The sequence below is a fragment of the Anopheles cruzii genome, chromosome 3 (assembly GCF_943734635.1).
Source record: "Anopheles cruzii chromosome 3, idAnoCruzAS_RS32_06, whole genome shotgun sequence".
In the NCBI taxonomy this organism is placed as follows: domain Eukaryota; kingdom Metazoa; phylum Arthropoda; class Insecta; order Diptera; family Culicidae; genus Anopheles; species Anopheles cruzii.
The window spans coordinates 80,275,346-80,290,619 of record NC_069145.1 but is presented as its reverse complement, the minus strand read 5'-3'; the positions used below and the strand labels follow the sequence as shown (position 1 = coordinate 80,290,619).

Sequence of the window (15,274 nt, the reverse complement as noted above, 5' to 3'; positions counted from 1 at the left end):
ATATTCCAAATGTCCGAATGTCGGTAACGAACAACGAAATTTTCACCCATAAAATTGTTGGACACAAATTTGCTACGGCTGTGTGCTGTCTAAATCGCCGCACGCCGAAAATATGGCCCAATAAAACGCTAATGAAAAGCTAATATTGTTGGCCTTGTTTGCCGTGAAGCTAGGCCAAGGGTTCGGTGGTGCGCTTCTTTTTCAGGCATAACAACATCTTTTCCACAAACCCGGGGCCGTCTAGGCCCGTTTGTCAACCTGTGTCGGTTTTATGATTGCTACAATTAAATCCGTCGTAAATAATCACATCTTCATTCTGGCTCCACACCGCCATGGGCCGATGGGCTCCGAAGCCACGAAGACGGCGCGTTAGGGGCCCACAACATTTATGAAGTCGTAAATCGGAAATCAATTCGCAATAATTGATAATAACACACAGCGAAACCTTTTGCATATTATATGAACCGAGCTCAGCGCGGAGAGAAACCGCTGCGAGGCACGCCAGACACTACACACCCGGTTTCGAAAAGGACACAATTAAAATTCGGAACACGCTGGGGCGATTTACGCGGCAGTTCCGAGCGTGCTATCGGCTCGTCGTACACGTCTCTCGTCGCTGCGAAAGATTCATTCATCGATTCGAGAGACAAACGATGAAGGCACATTTCCATACCAATGGTTTCCAATATACTGTGGCCTGGGGTGGCCGCCCCACGATGACGGGCTGTAGGCCGGTGGAATAGATCTTCAGTTTTAGACGGGTTTTAGCGTTCGGCGTTTGGCTTAGATACGATTTATACAACCATGTCAAACGGCGTGTAATATTCTCCAAGCAAAGAAAGGCTCGGCGCGTGGCCAAGCACTCGCGAATCAGCTATGTGGGCCACGTATCAACACAAATAATGGGGAAATAACCTTTAAGTTTAATTTCACATTCGATAACATTTCATTCAAACGTCGTCCCTTTTGCTGCCATTGATTTTACCCGTTATGGCATTCATAATAAGCACTTTGTGCATCAATCAGCCAATAGTGTGTGTGGCGCAGCAATTATTGAATTCAAACGTTACAGAAGAAATAGCGAAGGATTGCACAAAATTAATCGTTAGCCATTTCATTTGCCCATTCGTTTACAACGAGACGGCCTGTAAACGCAAAACGTCCACCCAAATGCGGTAAGCAACACCACCGCGAGCAGCGATAGAAATGTCTAAATCCAATTACAAATGCTCGTTTGCTCATTCGCTTATTGCCATATTGAATCCATTTACTCGATATAGACATACGCGCGCCCGTCCACCGGGCCGCGGGTCATCCTCTACTTCGGGCCCCGGACAGCTTAATTTCTCAAGCTTCGATGCATACGCACGTTCGCACGTCCTCCGGCGGTACCGGCGTTGAAGTGGGAGGCACGTCCGTGCCAAGAGACAGCTCCAACCTTGTGGCGGACGTACGGATGGAAGCGTCCACCATGCGTCCGCCACGGCAGGAAACGAGGACAAGGCGGTCTTAAAACAACTCATTGCACTTCACAATCCCACAACTTCCTGCCCTGTACCGCCCACTCGAGAGTGTCTCCGTAAACGGTAAAATGGAATGAAATGCACCGATTTGGTGAGAGATCGCTTAATGTCGCCCCGAGTAAGGCGATTCATCGTTACCGATGATTTATGGGACTGGAATACCCGATGAGGGGGGAGCCCAAATCGAAGGCACCACCAAACTAAGGTGCATTAAATTGGGGAAAAGCCCTTTTATTTCATCCGATTTTTGGTGCACATCAACCAGCACGAGATACGAATACGAAGTATGAGCTGGGCAACGTTCCCGGTACACTTCGACACCTCGCCCCAATCGATCGCATATAAATCAATCAGCCGCTCACGGTGAGCGCGGTTCCCTTTATATGGGATGCGCATAAATTTGACCGATGCCAACCGATGGTTTATGCCGTCCATCTCCCAACCAGCGTTCATTAGTAGTGTCGCCGATACGCGTAACATGGTGTCGTTCCGTTCCACAAGATCAGCGTGTCCGTTGCTAACTACCACCATTTACTGCTGCTGCTGCTGCTGCCAGAAAGATCAGATAGCCTTATCAGAAACGAATAGAAGCGACAACGGTTCGAATTTGCCACCGTGTAAGCCGAGAGCTCCTCTGCCGGGCCAGCGGGCGCGCGAAAGGCGTATGTGGATCGATTTCGTTTTCTCTAAATGCGAAATCGATCGCCGTTGATGGCGACGATGGGTCACTAAAATTATGGACCCTCCCGTTGCCCTCTCCGAGCTCGGGCCGGGCCTGCTGACAGATGCTGTTGTGACGTCCGTTTGGTTGATTATGCAAATGGCCGCTCGTCAGGCATGCGGTTTCTTAATTAAGGCCCAAGGTCTGGTCCGCATCTTCACCCGGCGCGCCACACAACGGGCAGAGAGAACGCCAGAGAGCATAATCGGTTTTTGGCCCGTTGAGGTGCAAACTTGGGCAATTTTAGCACTAGGGCACTGCTTTTTGCCAGTCCACCCACCTGGGGCGTTTTATGTTTTTGTAATGCCCATCCATATCCAAAACGGAACCCTGTTCGCGAGGATCACCCCCAGTGGCGTCTCACAAGCCATTCGAAAAAAAAACCTATGCTATTTCAAGCTGGGGTGGGCTGTCCGGCACCGCCAACCCGGACACAGGAACAGAGACTATTTTTTCGAATGGGTCTTCTCAGAATTCAAAAATAACCAACAACCAGTGCCGTTTTTGATAAGCCATTTCGGCAATACCAGTTTCGGAATCTTCTCTGTCTCGAACCTTGGCCCGTAATCACGGCTAATCCGCACATTTTTAACGGCAACTTCAGGCATCGCGCGCGTCGTGCAGCGCGACATCGAATAAAGATGGGGAAAATATGGTCGTTTATCGTCCCGCAAATGGCAGCGATCGGGCCAAAGCGTAGAGCCACGTCTTATCTAGCCCCGAACGAACATTACGGCAAATTTGTATTTTCACACTTCCTCGACAGGCCATAAATTTACCCTGGGCGGGTTCCGGTGGCCCAATGCGCGGGGATTAACTCGATACGAGCCAAAAAAGGAAAACGGACGTTCGTCGACTTTAATTTAGCTCCGTGACGTTGTGAAACGGTGAATTTTTAATTTCCAAACATCCAAATATCTTTCGCCGCGCGGTAGTGCCGAATGTCGATCTCAATTAAAGCCACCGGGGCGCACTGGATCATTTATCATGCGGGGTAATAAATTGCCAGAACCGACCGTCGACGGCGACGCGACGGCGACTTGCCACCGAACGGCGCGCGTTTGCATTCTTGCCCCGTCCATTTCGATGCGAACGGTGATGCATTGTGACACCGATGGCGGCGGTGCAAGGGTTCGCGCACGCATTAGTCCATCACGGCCACAGAAATGGTTGATAGCTGACAACAGGCGGCCACCGTGCGCCGTGCGTTCCGTGCTCGTCGTAAAGGCCATACACGGTTGGCGTGAACCTGTTTGTCGCCGAACTCTGGCGCCACATCCGAACATTCCCGGACACCGAAAGTGTGTGTTCGCACGCACGGCACGGGCCCTACCGATGATTAATTTCTTACAATAATCGACCAGTGGGCCCGTGGGCCCCGCCTGGGCGGCGTCGAAACTAGAGATGTTTAGCGCCATCTAAACATAGTTATGTTTCCGCATTCCCCGCAGTTCGCCTGGCGGGCGCCTCCGTTTCGCACCGGTTGGAGAAGATTCACCTTTAATTAGCCTATCGATAACGTGATGATGCTCCAGATGATGCCGATGGACATTAAAAAATTCCCGTGAAAGTGGAGTATCTATATTTTGCCGCAAAAGACAACACCTTAAAAATAAAACAACGCTTGGCCGAGTTCGATTCCGCAATATGAAATTACACAAATATGGAAAACAATAAGATTTATGGGCATAACATTGCATTGCTAATGGCGTTATTAGGTTCCTTAGTCAATGAGTAGCAATATTGATTGCAATCAGCAACCGTATGGGGCTCCTCAAAGCGATACTCCTTGTGCTTGTGATTACGCCACACAACAACCAACCAAGTCGTCGTCGGTCGCCGGGCCGGGTAATGAAGCCTGGCCTGGCCTCCTGCTGCACACAAAACCTGATAAGTAATGGAATTTTAAATAGGCACTTCAGTTCTGCGTGCATAATTTATTTGAACCCATTCGCTGGCCGTGTGCCGCTGACTGGGCCCGCACCACCAGCCCACACAAATGGCCAGAGCGCAGGAGAACACAGTTATGGTAACATAACCAGTGCCGCTCGAGCCGTCGATTTACGATCTTACGATTTTCCTGTGCGCCCACACGGCGGCGGTGGCCGCTCTAGCAGAGCCTATTCAATCAGCCGTGTGTTTTTCTCCCTTTCCGACGGCTTGATGAGATCTCGACCGCCGTTGGGATCCGCCGTTATGATCGGCGTTTCTGATTTCCATAATTTACATCCCCAAACGCACGCGCAGACGAAACGGGCCACGAAAGTGCGGTGTGCGATGCGAAGGCGCAAACAGCAACTGCGTTTTATTTGTCTTCGGCCAGCATAGAAGTGTTCAGCACACGGCAGTGTAAACCCACCCAGCGTTTGTGCCTCTTGAAAATCTCTCCTCAAGAACGGAAGACCGATTGGTGGCAGCAAACACCGGTAGCTGCTCTCCGGGTTGGGACCGGGAAGGCCAAAGAACAAGATCGGACCGTAGTCAACCCATCCCGGGTAGCCGACACAAGATGTACGCAACAAGCACTAGCGTGGGCTTACGGGCGTTATTATGGAGAATTATTAGCCCGCACAGGGACATGTACCGAGCGAATCATCTAACAAATCCTGTGCCTCCGCCTAGTGAAATTACATCCCCCCGCACGGCCACTCCAAGCCGAGGACTCGCCCGTCGGTGGGGCGTGCTGTGCGCTCCAAAATGAAACCGCGGGCGACCCGTGGTCGGTCTATAAATAATTCCTCGACACCGCCGAGAGAGACGGTAGCATGCACTTTCTTTTGTTGTTGAGCAACTCTGTGGAATGTGCACCGCGCGCGCGGAGTGGATAAATTATGCTCCGACGACGACGACTTCGGTCGGCCATGCTCCTCCGCGCCGGCTGTCATAACGGGCGAAACGGGGTGGGCTAATTTTTTATACCTTACTGACGGTGAAAAACACGGACCACGAGCAGCCCCAGCCGGCAGTCGCTGAATCTAGTCGCTGGGTAAGTGCAGTAGCAGTCGATATGACCGATGGACACCATCAGTGCACGACACGCGGGTCCGCCAGAGAAGCTGCGGCTAGTGACGGCACGCAATTCGCCTCTGCACATACCCCGCCTTTTCCCCGCCGATCGGTTGCGGGAGCGATAGAGAGAAAGGAAACGAATGGGACCAGCAATCGTACCCATTCGACGCAAATGGTCGCACTTTATCTCGTGCACGAAGTGAGGCAGCCATTGGGTTGTTATTATTTCAAGCAGCCTGGAGTGGTCTCAGCTATGCAGTTAGGACTAAAATAAACTTAAGAACTAAGATAAACCATTGGACTAACCTATTTACGATATTACTTTGAACACTTACCACTGACGGCACTCAGTTTACGTTTTAGGTCACTTTCAAATGGTTGCTATGATCGGATTGTCGAATAAAGTTCGATGGCTATATTGTCACAGCCATCTAGTTGACATTCAAATTTCTAACTTTCAACACGGCCATATAAACAACGAATAGTGCCTTTTGAATATGTCTTTCGTTTAATTTTGTTTTGTTCTGAAAAAGTAATAGTTCAATCCTATTTACTACGTGAATCCGTATCGCAGCGATCTATTAAAAGTCTGTAACGTTACGGTTTTTGTCCAGATATCCAGAAAAAGGAAATGAATAAAGATCTTAAGCAATTGATACACAAATGTGAAATATTTGTTCAAATCACCACCATACACAGTTATTTCGCCGTCATCTGTAAATCCCTGCGACCACTGACGCAGTTTCGAGCAATTTTTCAATTGTCTCCTTAAAAGGAACACGAGCGTAGCTGTCAGAGTGGAACGTGCAATTTTGCTCACCAATCCTTCGTTAGGGCTGCGATTTACGTAACAAACCGCATGATCGAATAATTGTACCGTTTCTACGGCATTGACCCACTTTTTAATCGCTCCCCAGACGACACCGGATGATTCACGCCTTCCTGCACGATCTGCATTATCGATCGATTCGTACGTCAGCGTCTGGGCGGCTGAAACGCCTGGTTCAGGTTTTTTTTTCGTTTAATTTTAACAAGATAGTTGCCCCTCACGATCGTCGTTGGTCCCCGATCTCCCGATCGGGGAGCGGCTACCACCACAAAACGGTAAACAAACACGCCAATAATTGCATCCATTCAAACATTTAGGGCCTTCGGGCACCCCATTTGGGTGATATTCAGCCTCCCATTCAGCTTGCCAACAGACGGACCTACCCGCCTCAGCACAATCGGTTCCCTTTCGCAAAGAGCGGCCTGAAAAATCGGACACGATGAAGCTACCGACCGGGTGGTTGGCAGAAGCGACAGATTTTCATTTTAGTGGCCATTAGCTCACTTAGAAGGTCCTTCTCGTTCCCCTTGGGGCTGGCAAGCACATCTTTCCCGCGGCGTGTGCCACCCGAACGAAGATGCTGCACGATTAGAGGCCCGCAAACGCCCATAATCGATCGAAATAGGAACAGATTGGGGTCGGAGTTTGACGTGGCACCGAACGAACGAACGAACGAAGGATGGGAAGCTATCGGAAAACACCGCGCACACCCCGTCCGGCGCAGATGGTTACCGATCGATCGAACGCTGCCCCTGCGACCCACTGGCAGGCGGCAGTTCGGCGGGATCCGTGTGCGATCTTCACACGACACACGCGGCATCCGTGTCCGTGTCTGGAAGTCTTCATCCTCGGTGTCTTTTCGGTGCGATGCTGGCGTTTTGATATCTTACTGCCAGCCTGCTCGTGCTCGTCCTGCAGCCACCCGATCGGTAGCCGTCCGAACGACACCGCGTTGGGGAAAGTTGGCTGTCGGATGTTTGCGCAATTCTTCACCGGGCCCGGGTGTGTTGGGGAACATTATCGAATCGATCGTTTTTTTCTTCCACCCATCGGCCTGCGAAACAACGTTTTGACCTTTAATGGGCAGTCAGTCGCTTCCAAACGCCCTGCGGGAAAGTGATCGAGTTTTTATCAGACCACCCGACAACAACCCGTTTCGGCCCACGGCCATACGGTTTCGCGCCAGGTTGCCGAACAAGGTTCCGAAGGCCCCGGGCCGTGGTCCATCCATTTTGGCTCGGGCAACCAAATATGAACATCCACCCATCGCCGGTAAGGTAGCAGAGCCGGAGGGTCTGCTGCCAACCCTGCTGCCGTTGCAATTGATATCTTTCAATTAAATCGTATAAATCTATCTCTGGTTTCGGCCGGCCCGGGGCACGATGCACTTTTGCATAGCCCCCCCGCGCGTGTAGGCCAATGCCCCGTTGCGCTGCTGCGGAACGGCGTACAAGTGTGTCTCGGGTTTTACCGCCTTGGCCACGACGACCGGTGCCCGGGTCAAATATAGATTTTCCACCCGATTGCAGACCGCAAGAAGGGGCTAAGTGATTATCATCAATCATAGTCCATATCGTATCGTTAAATGTGCATCGTCGATCAACCATCATGTCACGCTTCGTACTGGTTTGGCCCAGGCAGCTCGCTGTCTGTGTGAAGGTTTTCCTCCCGACGGTTTCGCCGGTTTTCCTGATCCACGGATGGTGGAAAATGAAAAATTATGATCATTGCATGGCCAGGTACAAACACAGGCCCTCGTTCGCTTGAAACGGGACGACGTAAACGGATACTTTATAGTCGCTGATAATCATTGCGGAGATATGCAGTGAGAAATTGAATAAAATATGAGCACCGCTAGAATGCCCATATTTTATGCGTTAACGAGACGATTATTTTCGTAAAAGGATAGGTTTATTAAATCATCCATTTGCGAGACAGCGTACGTAACCTTCGTTGACACGAAGATCTTTCTGCCCACTTTCTAATGCTTAGCGTTTCTTTCGAGACTAAAGTTGACTATGTTAAGAGCAGCAAAAAATCACACAAATGAGTATACGTCACTAAAATGCATCACCAGCCAACGATCCCTCAGCTCATCGTGGATCCAGTTTTGAACCGAAACTAGGTCACCCCTCGTCACGTCCGTTTGCCGTGGCGCCAAAAATGGGAAAAGATACATGTAATGCAAAAACCGAACCATAACCAAACTGAAACATCACGAAAGCGACCCCGCAGCCTCATCAGAAAAAAAGGGGTGAACTTCAAGAAGATGGACAGACACTAATTGCGAAGAACTGGAATGGAAAACGCTCTCCTAATGGTCGATGCAATACATTAACGAAAACGGAGAACGCCAAAAAAAGGAGGTGGCAATCAAAATCTCGAACAACAACCGAGCTCATAATGGAACACCAACACTCGACGGCGCCGGGCGCAGTTCAATAGTTCACCCCGGCACCCGGGAATGGTCGGATTGCCTGGGCTGGCTTGGGCCGAAGTTGGCCGTTCCGAAACGGCCAGCGGTGAAGCTAATTTTCATCAATCAAGCAAACTCTCGAAGGCTGCTAATTTGAATAATTAATTATTTTAATCAAAACCCACCACGCTCCGTACGCAAATACACACGGCGCAGCGCAGCGCAGCAGTCAAGCGATCGTCAAAGCACGTTTTTATGTGTGCACGTCGCCGCGCGATCGTCGTCGCGGGACGGACACGGGTCCACAACAAATGGGACCATAAAATTCATTGACGATCGTTTGTAACATATTTCTAAAATTAGCAGCCAAATACAATAATAAAAAAAAATACTTTTTTATTTTTAAGTCCCCAACGGTGAACCAATTGAACGCCCGCGCGTTCGTTCAATATTCGATTACGGGCTGGTATAAATCACGCAATTAGCCCGTCGTGTCGGACCACGCGTCCTGTGGACGCCTCGACGTTGCACTGCGCTGCTGCTTATCAGAGCATGATTATGCTTTCGAAAGGGGGCCGCCAATGCATCTCCTAGACGCAGCCGCAGACAATAATCGCCGCACCGAATCGCGAGGCGTGTAGCGCCCCCCCCTCCCATCGCCAGCACAATTTGCATAAATTCTTGCGCGCTATCGAAACCAATATCGATGCGCGGTGCGGGCCTAGGCCGCCCGTGCGCGCCACACATTAGTATGCGCGTGAGCAAAACGTTACAAATCACGCCATCACGGGATCGGCCAGCAGGGAGATCGAAGGGGTACACCATTTAATCTGCACGCGTAAGTGGCCATTTCCACATTGACGCGCTGCGCGCAATAAAGAGCCGGGTCGGGCCAGGGCCCCGACGTCGGTTTCTTTCGGGGCGCGGCGTAATGGCGTCATTAACCAGTCGCTACAAATTACTCAACTGACGCCCGCCCGCGGAAGGGCATCGGGAGCCACGGGAGTCTGGCAATTACTTCTACTACCGGCCCTGCGCGTCCACCGGCTGAGGAAGTCCCCGGGCAATCCGAATTCAATTTCACCGTCGTAACGTGGAACGTGCGCCGGTCGAACAATTTAGAAATAAAAATTGCCCTCCAATATTCATTTACTTTTCGATGGCCATTTTCCTCCATTACGGGTCCTCTCTTAACGGGTTTCTGAACCCCAACGTTTCCCTGCCAGCCCGCCTTCTAACGGGCGACGCCGATGCGTAACAAGCGCAACCAGTTTTAGGCTGGGGAAATGACTTTTTTACAACTGGCCGCGACCAATTGTCGTGTGCAAGCCTCACATCCTCACACAGCCGATCATGCAGCGATCAGAGCACGATTTAGGGGATCCTTCCGATCCATCACTTCAGCGCCTCGTAACGGGCCCCTGGCGGGTCACTGTGGCTCTGGGTGGAGAAGCGAAGCGAAGGAAGTTCGAGAAACGATAAAACGTTTAAGAAAATTAATTTCTTACCACCTTCTCGTCGAGCCGATCGTCGATGGGTCGAGCCCCCCTAATAACAGTCCCCGACTCGTCCACCGGACAGATCGTGCGCAGTTTAGGTGCGCGTCCCGCACCATTTGACGCCGTCTCGCCAACAAGTGGAGTAGAAGAGAAAAAAAAAACGAACGCCCAAAACGCATTTCGTGTGGCCGGTGGGGAGAGGTTCGGGTTCGGGAGCGCGTAGGGGAGGAGCAGGGCTAAAAGTGCTGCACAACAAACCCCGAATCATCTCGCCATCGGAGCCCATCATCATCGCACTCAACCGGGGGCCGCGGCCAAAAAACCGGGCCCACAGTCCCCGCGTCGCCAGCGCTAACGGGGTTGTTTCCAGTTATTATTTTTTATTAATGTTCCTGCTCCACGATGGACGGCCTTCACTGATCGTCCCGCGGGAGTTAAAAATTACGCTCATAATTTCTTCCGCTTTGCGCATTTCAGGGCCCAGCGCAACTCGGACGCGCTGGGCGGTGATAATCATTACGCAAAAAAGGTGCTCCCCCCTTATGTGGCGATTCTGATGTGCGATGGACGTGGCAGCCATCAGTAACGACCGAAATTGGGCGCCGATGCTGCGCGTACTGGGAAATGCATTAAAATCCCGTTTACCATTCTGCAGGGGGTGCCATTGGCACCTACTTTTTATGTTTTCGGAATTCGGGAGGTTTTGCGAAACAAATACTGATCGAAGGCTAAGCTTGCGCAGTGGTGAAAAATTATCTGCACACAACCACAGACAGACAGAGAGGACGCTGTACGATGTAATGACGAATAATTCCACTCATCGTGCAGTGTACATACGCAAGTGGCAGAAACAGACTAACTATTGAAAGGACCAACTCAAAGACATTGACCTTTTATCCTACATGGTTTGTTTCTCGTGCGGTCGATCATCGTGGAACCCTTGGAAGAGCGTAGCGAAGACAAAAAGATGCATGATTAATAACCACTCATTACAAGTTCGATTCATTTCGAACACTATTAACACTTCTTCAACAGCACACCTCGAAGAACAAGGCTAATTACCATGTACCGGCGCTGCGACCTTTAGGGCGCCCCGTAACGGGCCACACGATACGAACAGCTATCACGTCGCAAGTCGCGCCACGGCGAACTCAATCGACGAGTGTCACACCCCGGGGAATGAGTTTTCTTCTGCACTGCGTGCGGGGCCACGTCAAATCTTCCCTCACCGGACAGACTCATAAATCATGGCGAGAGAAAATTATCCTCCAGCGCGCGTTTGTGTGCGAACGCATCACACAGCCAGCGGCCAGCAGGTCAGTATGCACCTGCGATTGGGGTGCATCGATATGGAGGATAATTTACAAGCACCCGATCCCCGATCGCTTCTCCGCGAATAATGAGCACCGTGCGCTGAGGGCAATAAAAACATCCTCACCATCTCGAGGCGGCTCGATCGAACCTGGCGATACTGTTTTATGAATCCAGTCATTAAATTGGACGGATCAGCATTGCTCCGTTCTCACTTGACCGAGAGGGACGCGGCGAGTGATGTTTTCGACGTTGCTCCACACTCCAACACCTTTTTAGTGTCCACCCTAAACCCCGCTGGTGCATCCTACACCGGTTTTGATACAACCCGCCATAAAGCTGTGATTCCAGGCGTCCCGGTCACCCGGTTCTTCCCGCGGCGTAGCGTTTGGTCGATCGATTGAATCGATTGAACCATAAAAACCAAGGCAAACGATAAAACTCAAGAAGGCGCATTGAACAAACATAAAACCTCAAAAAATAAAACTAAGGAATCGTTGTCCGGTGCAGTGAAATTGGAGTGTCCTCTGGCAGCCTAATATCCATATCAAAGGCAGCGACGGGGACAGGAACTGTGTGACCTGTACAGTGTCAGTCCAACCAGCGCGGCACGGACCGAACTTTGATCAATAATATTTAAATTACTCAAAAAAAACCCTCATTTGTGCTGGATAATCCGAGAACAGAATATGCTCCGCGTTCGTCACGGTCGTTCGCGGCGTGACAGCACGGCGACGTCACAGCGACAGCAGAGAGCTTTCGGGTCTTCCGAACCGAACTAAGGTTTCTCGCTTGTGCCACTAATCAAGTTTTTCGAATATCACCAATCCGTGACCGTGACCAAATTGGATTTCGGTTCAAAGGAAAGCGTTTTGTTCTCTCTCTCTCTCCCTGCCGATTGTCAATCGGGCTGCGTGCCATATCGAAGCGGTCGTGCGAGCAATGCTCCCGAAGAAGATACCAGATTACACTTCCGGCTGCACGTAGCTGCTACACGACGCCGAAAGGGCGAGCGTATTAATTTCACAAAACGTAAAACAAAACGGCGCCTTCGGTCACGGTTCCAGGGTAACAAATGTTAAGCTGATGAGAGAAAAACCCGCCATCGCGAGCCGCGAGCCGCGCCACGACTATCTGGCGCCTGCTGGCCGCTCGCGAACGCTCCGGCGGAAAGATGGACAGCGAAGAAAGAAGAAAACGGTTGGTCAACGGGCGACGTGCCACGAGCGACACCGGGGGCAAGTGCATGATCGCCACTAATCAGCGAAACGGACTATCGATCATTTATGGAGTAAAGGGTACCAACCACTCGAAGACAAAAAGAAAATGATAAAACTTTCACAAAGGTTATTTTCTGCTGATCTTTCTTCGCTGAGGCGACATTTTACATACTTTGTCACAATGGATAAAATATTTTCAAAAATATTCAAGTAGTTCTCCCTCGGATCTTAGCCAGTAAAGGGTTCCCTTAAAGTTCTTAGCCAGATCAATCAAAACACGGCATCGGAAGAACTCGAGCACGTCCCTTGCGCCGCCGCGATGATCAAGCATAAACTGTGAGCGTCGTGGCTGGGAGAACAAAAAGATGGATGATGGGTGTTCGCACACACACACGCGGGCCACGGGGTAGAAGCCACCAGAATTATTCGATAGTGTCTATCAGATGTCAAGCCAAGTGTTGGAGAGCTCGAAACAAAAAGTGATCCGTTGATGGACACACCGACCCCGCTGGAAGGCGATCCTTTACCAGCCTCAGCATGATGATGATGATGGTCACGAAGTCACTCTTCGCGGATCAATGAGTGTTTCATTTTTCGTCCATTCTACCGATGGCCATTTTTGGGCCAATGGAAAGGCCCAGCCGGCGTCTGCCTGTGGGACTTTGTGTAAAGAAATGGGAATCGATTACCTCACGGACTAGTGGCGCCTGATTGGCATACTCTACGACGCAAGAGAGTCTTGTACGGAGCAAAAAAAGGAATTGGTGCGAAGAAGGTAGCCTTTGTTAATGAAGCTTTTAATAGCATAAAAATTGGAGGACCTCCTGATGCGTAAATTAGGACATACTTTTATATTACGTGCAACTATTTTGCTGCCCTTTAACTCACAACTCCGCTCGATCTATTTATAAAGCAACTCTCGATCGATCGCACGACAACTGATCCATACCAGCTTGGGCAACTTTTACGCTCACAAGACAACGAGTAGGATGCCATCTGCTATTAATATGTTGACACTGGCGCCAACATGCTCGTCAACGTGCTGATTGTGCTATCCAACAGTACAAAAAAACCGAGCGACCATTTACTGTTGCTCCGCATCGCGACGCTATTTCCACACGCGTACGACATGATATTTCCCCCGATGGACATTCCAGTGAATGTCACTCCAATTGTAGAGTAATTCTCATCCAGCAACGAGAAAAGTGGCCCTTCGCCGCATCAACCGTCGGTAGACGTTGGCGGCCACCGCGGTCAATGCCATCTCCTGTGTGGGGGACTGGTGTACGTGCCCGGCCGCGGCCATGTTATCGGTTTTGCAAAAACCCCTCGCCGTTCACCGGGTTACCGGAAGAAGACACGTACCCGGTTGTCCCTTTTAAGGGAAACCAGCAAAATACGCTTCGACAGGAGCGCTCCAGCCTCGATCGGTTGCGATCGGTGGCGGCTGCCGTGACATGGCTGGAAAGCTCATGCGCGAGCGCGTGCGATAATTTATGATCGAAATTGCGCGCAAATGGAAGCCCAGCGTCAGCGACAAGTGACCGCTACCATAAACGCTACCACTCGAACCTGACCGAGGCAACGGATGAAACGGGAATCACGGCGACAGCATCAGCGTCTTCTCCCGTTTGCTTTTTTGTTTTTGCTGCTGGACACACACTTTTCCCCGTACGGTCGATCGCAGTACGATCGTCTGGAAAATATTTTCCCATAATGCTGTTAATGATATACGCTGGCGACGAGTGCCTGTGCCGTGCCGCCACTGCAGATCACACAGAGTGGGGCAGTATTTACAGGAAGAATAAATAAAATTTACGGCAAACTTCACCGGTCAGCGACAGGCGGCGAAATATGGAATCTTCATTTTAAAGTACAATCAGGAGTCCGCTGGCGACCTCGAAGATGTGTCAATACTCGTATGACACATAGCTGCTCTCGTCTGCTGATGGAGGCTTTCGTTTGACCATCACCGAGATGATAGACTGCCCAGTACGCTTCATTACTTCAAATAGCCACCGAACGAACGCTGGTCGGTGGCAATAGACCCGACCAAGCCGGTAAATCAGTCGGTGGCTGGCTGGAATTGCAGGTTTAGCGGGCTGATAAATATTTATTATTTGAATTTCCGGCAAACATTACCGAGTAAGATTTACGCGCTATTTGTTCATTCGTCTCAAACGGCCACGAAAACAAACAGTCGCCGCATTCGGAATGAGGAGTAACTTGATCGTTTATCAAGTTTATCGGCTTGATCGAGCACAAGTTTGTATCGGAGTATGCTTATTTTAAATCAACAAAACAGAAAAATCAATTCATGCTCTACATTTGGCTAACTCTGGTCCTACTGGTTTCACTCCATTCATCGTTTCTTACTTAATACAATCCTACTCTTAACTTTATACTTTATCGGTAGGTACAAAGTTGTATTGCTACTTTGAAATCGTTGAATGTCCCTGAAGACGCAACACCAAACAAGAACAAAGGCAGGTTTTTGCTTGATGTCCCTGTGACGATTGATTCCCTGAGCTGAGGGATCACGCGCGAATCAGTTTAACGAAAAGTAAACAAGATAATGTCGATAAGTGGTGGCGCAACGGAAAAAATGCAATCTGTGCCACTTTTCATGTGCTATGGTGCCGTTTTTCTCCTGCCTTCGGCATTATTGCCTGGTGCGCGGCGTCAGAATCCTGATCATGAACAGTAGAAAAAGGCAAACGTGTGATGACTTCGAGTACGGCATGGG

The 15,274-nt window shown here is 50.3% G+C and overlaps 1 protein-coding gene across 1 annotated transcript in view; it reads right to left on the bottom strand.

Moving 5' to 3' along the window:
* LOC128274422 (bone morphogenetic protein receptor type-1B) overlaps positions 1 to 15,274 on the bottom strand; it is a 78,235-nt gene that overhangs the window by 62,080 nt on the left and 881 nt on the right. The window lies entirely within an intron of this gene.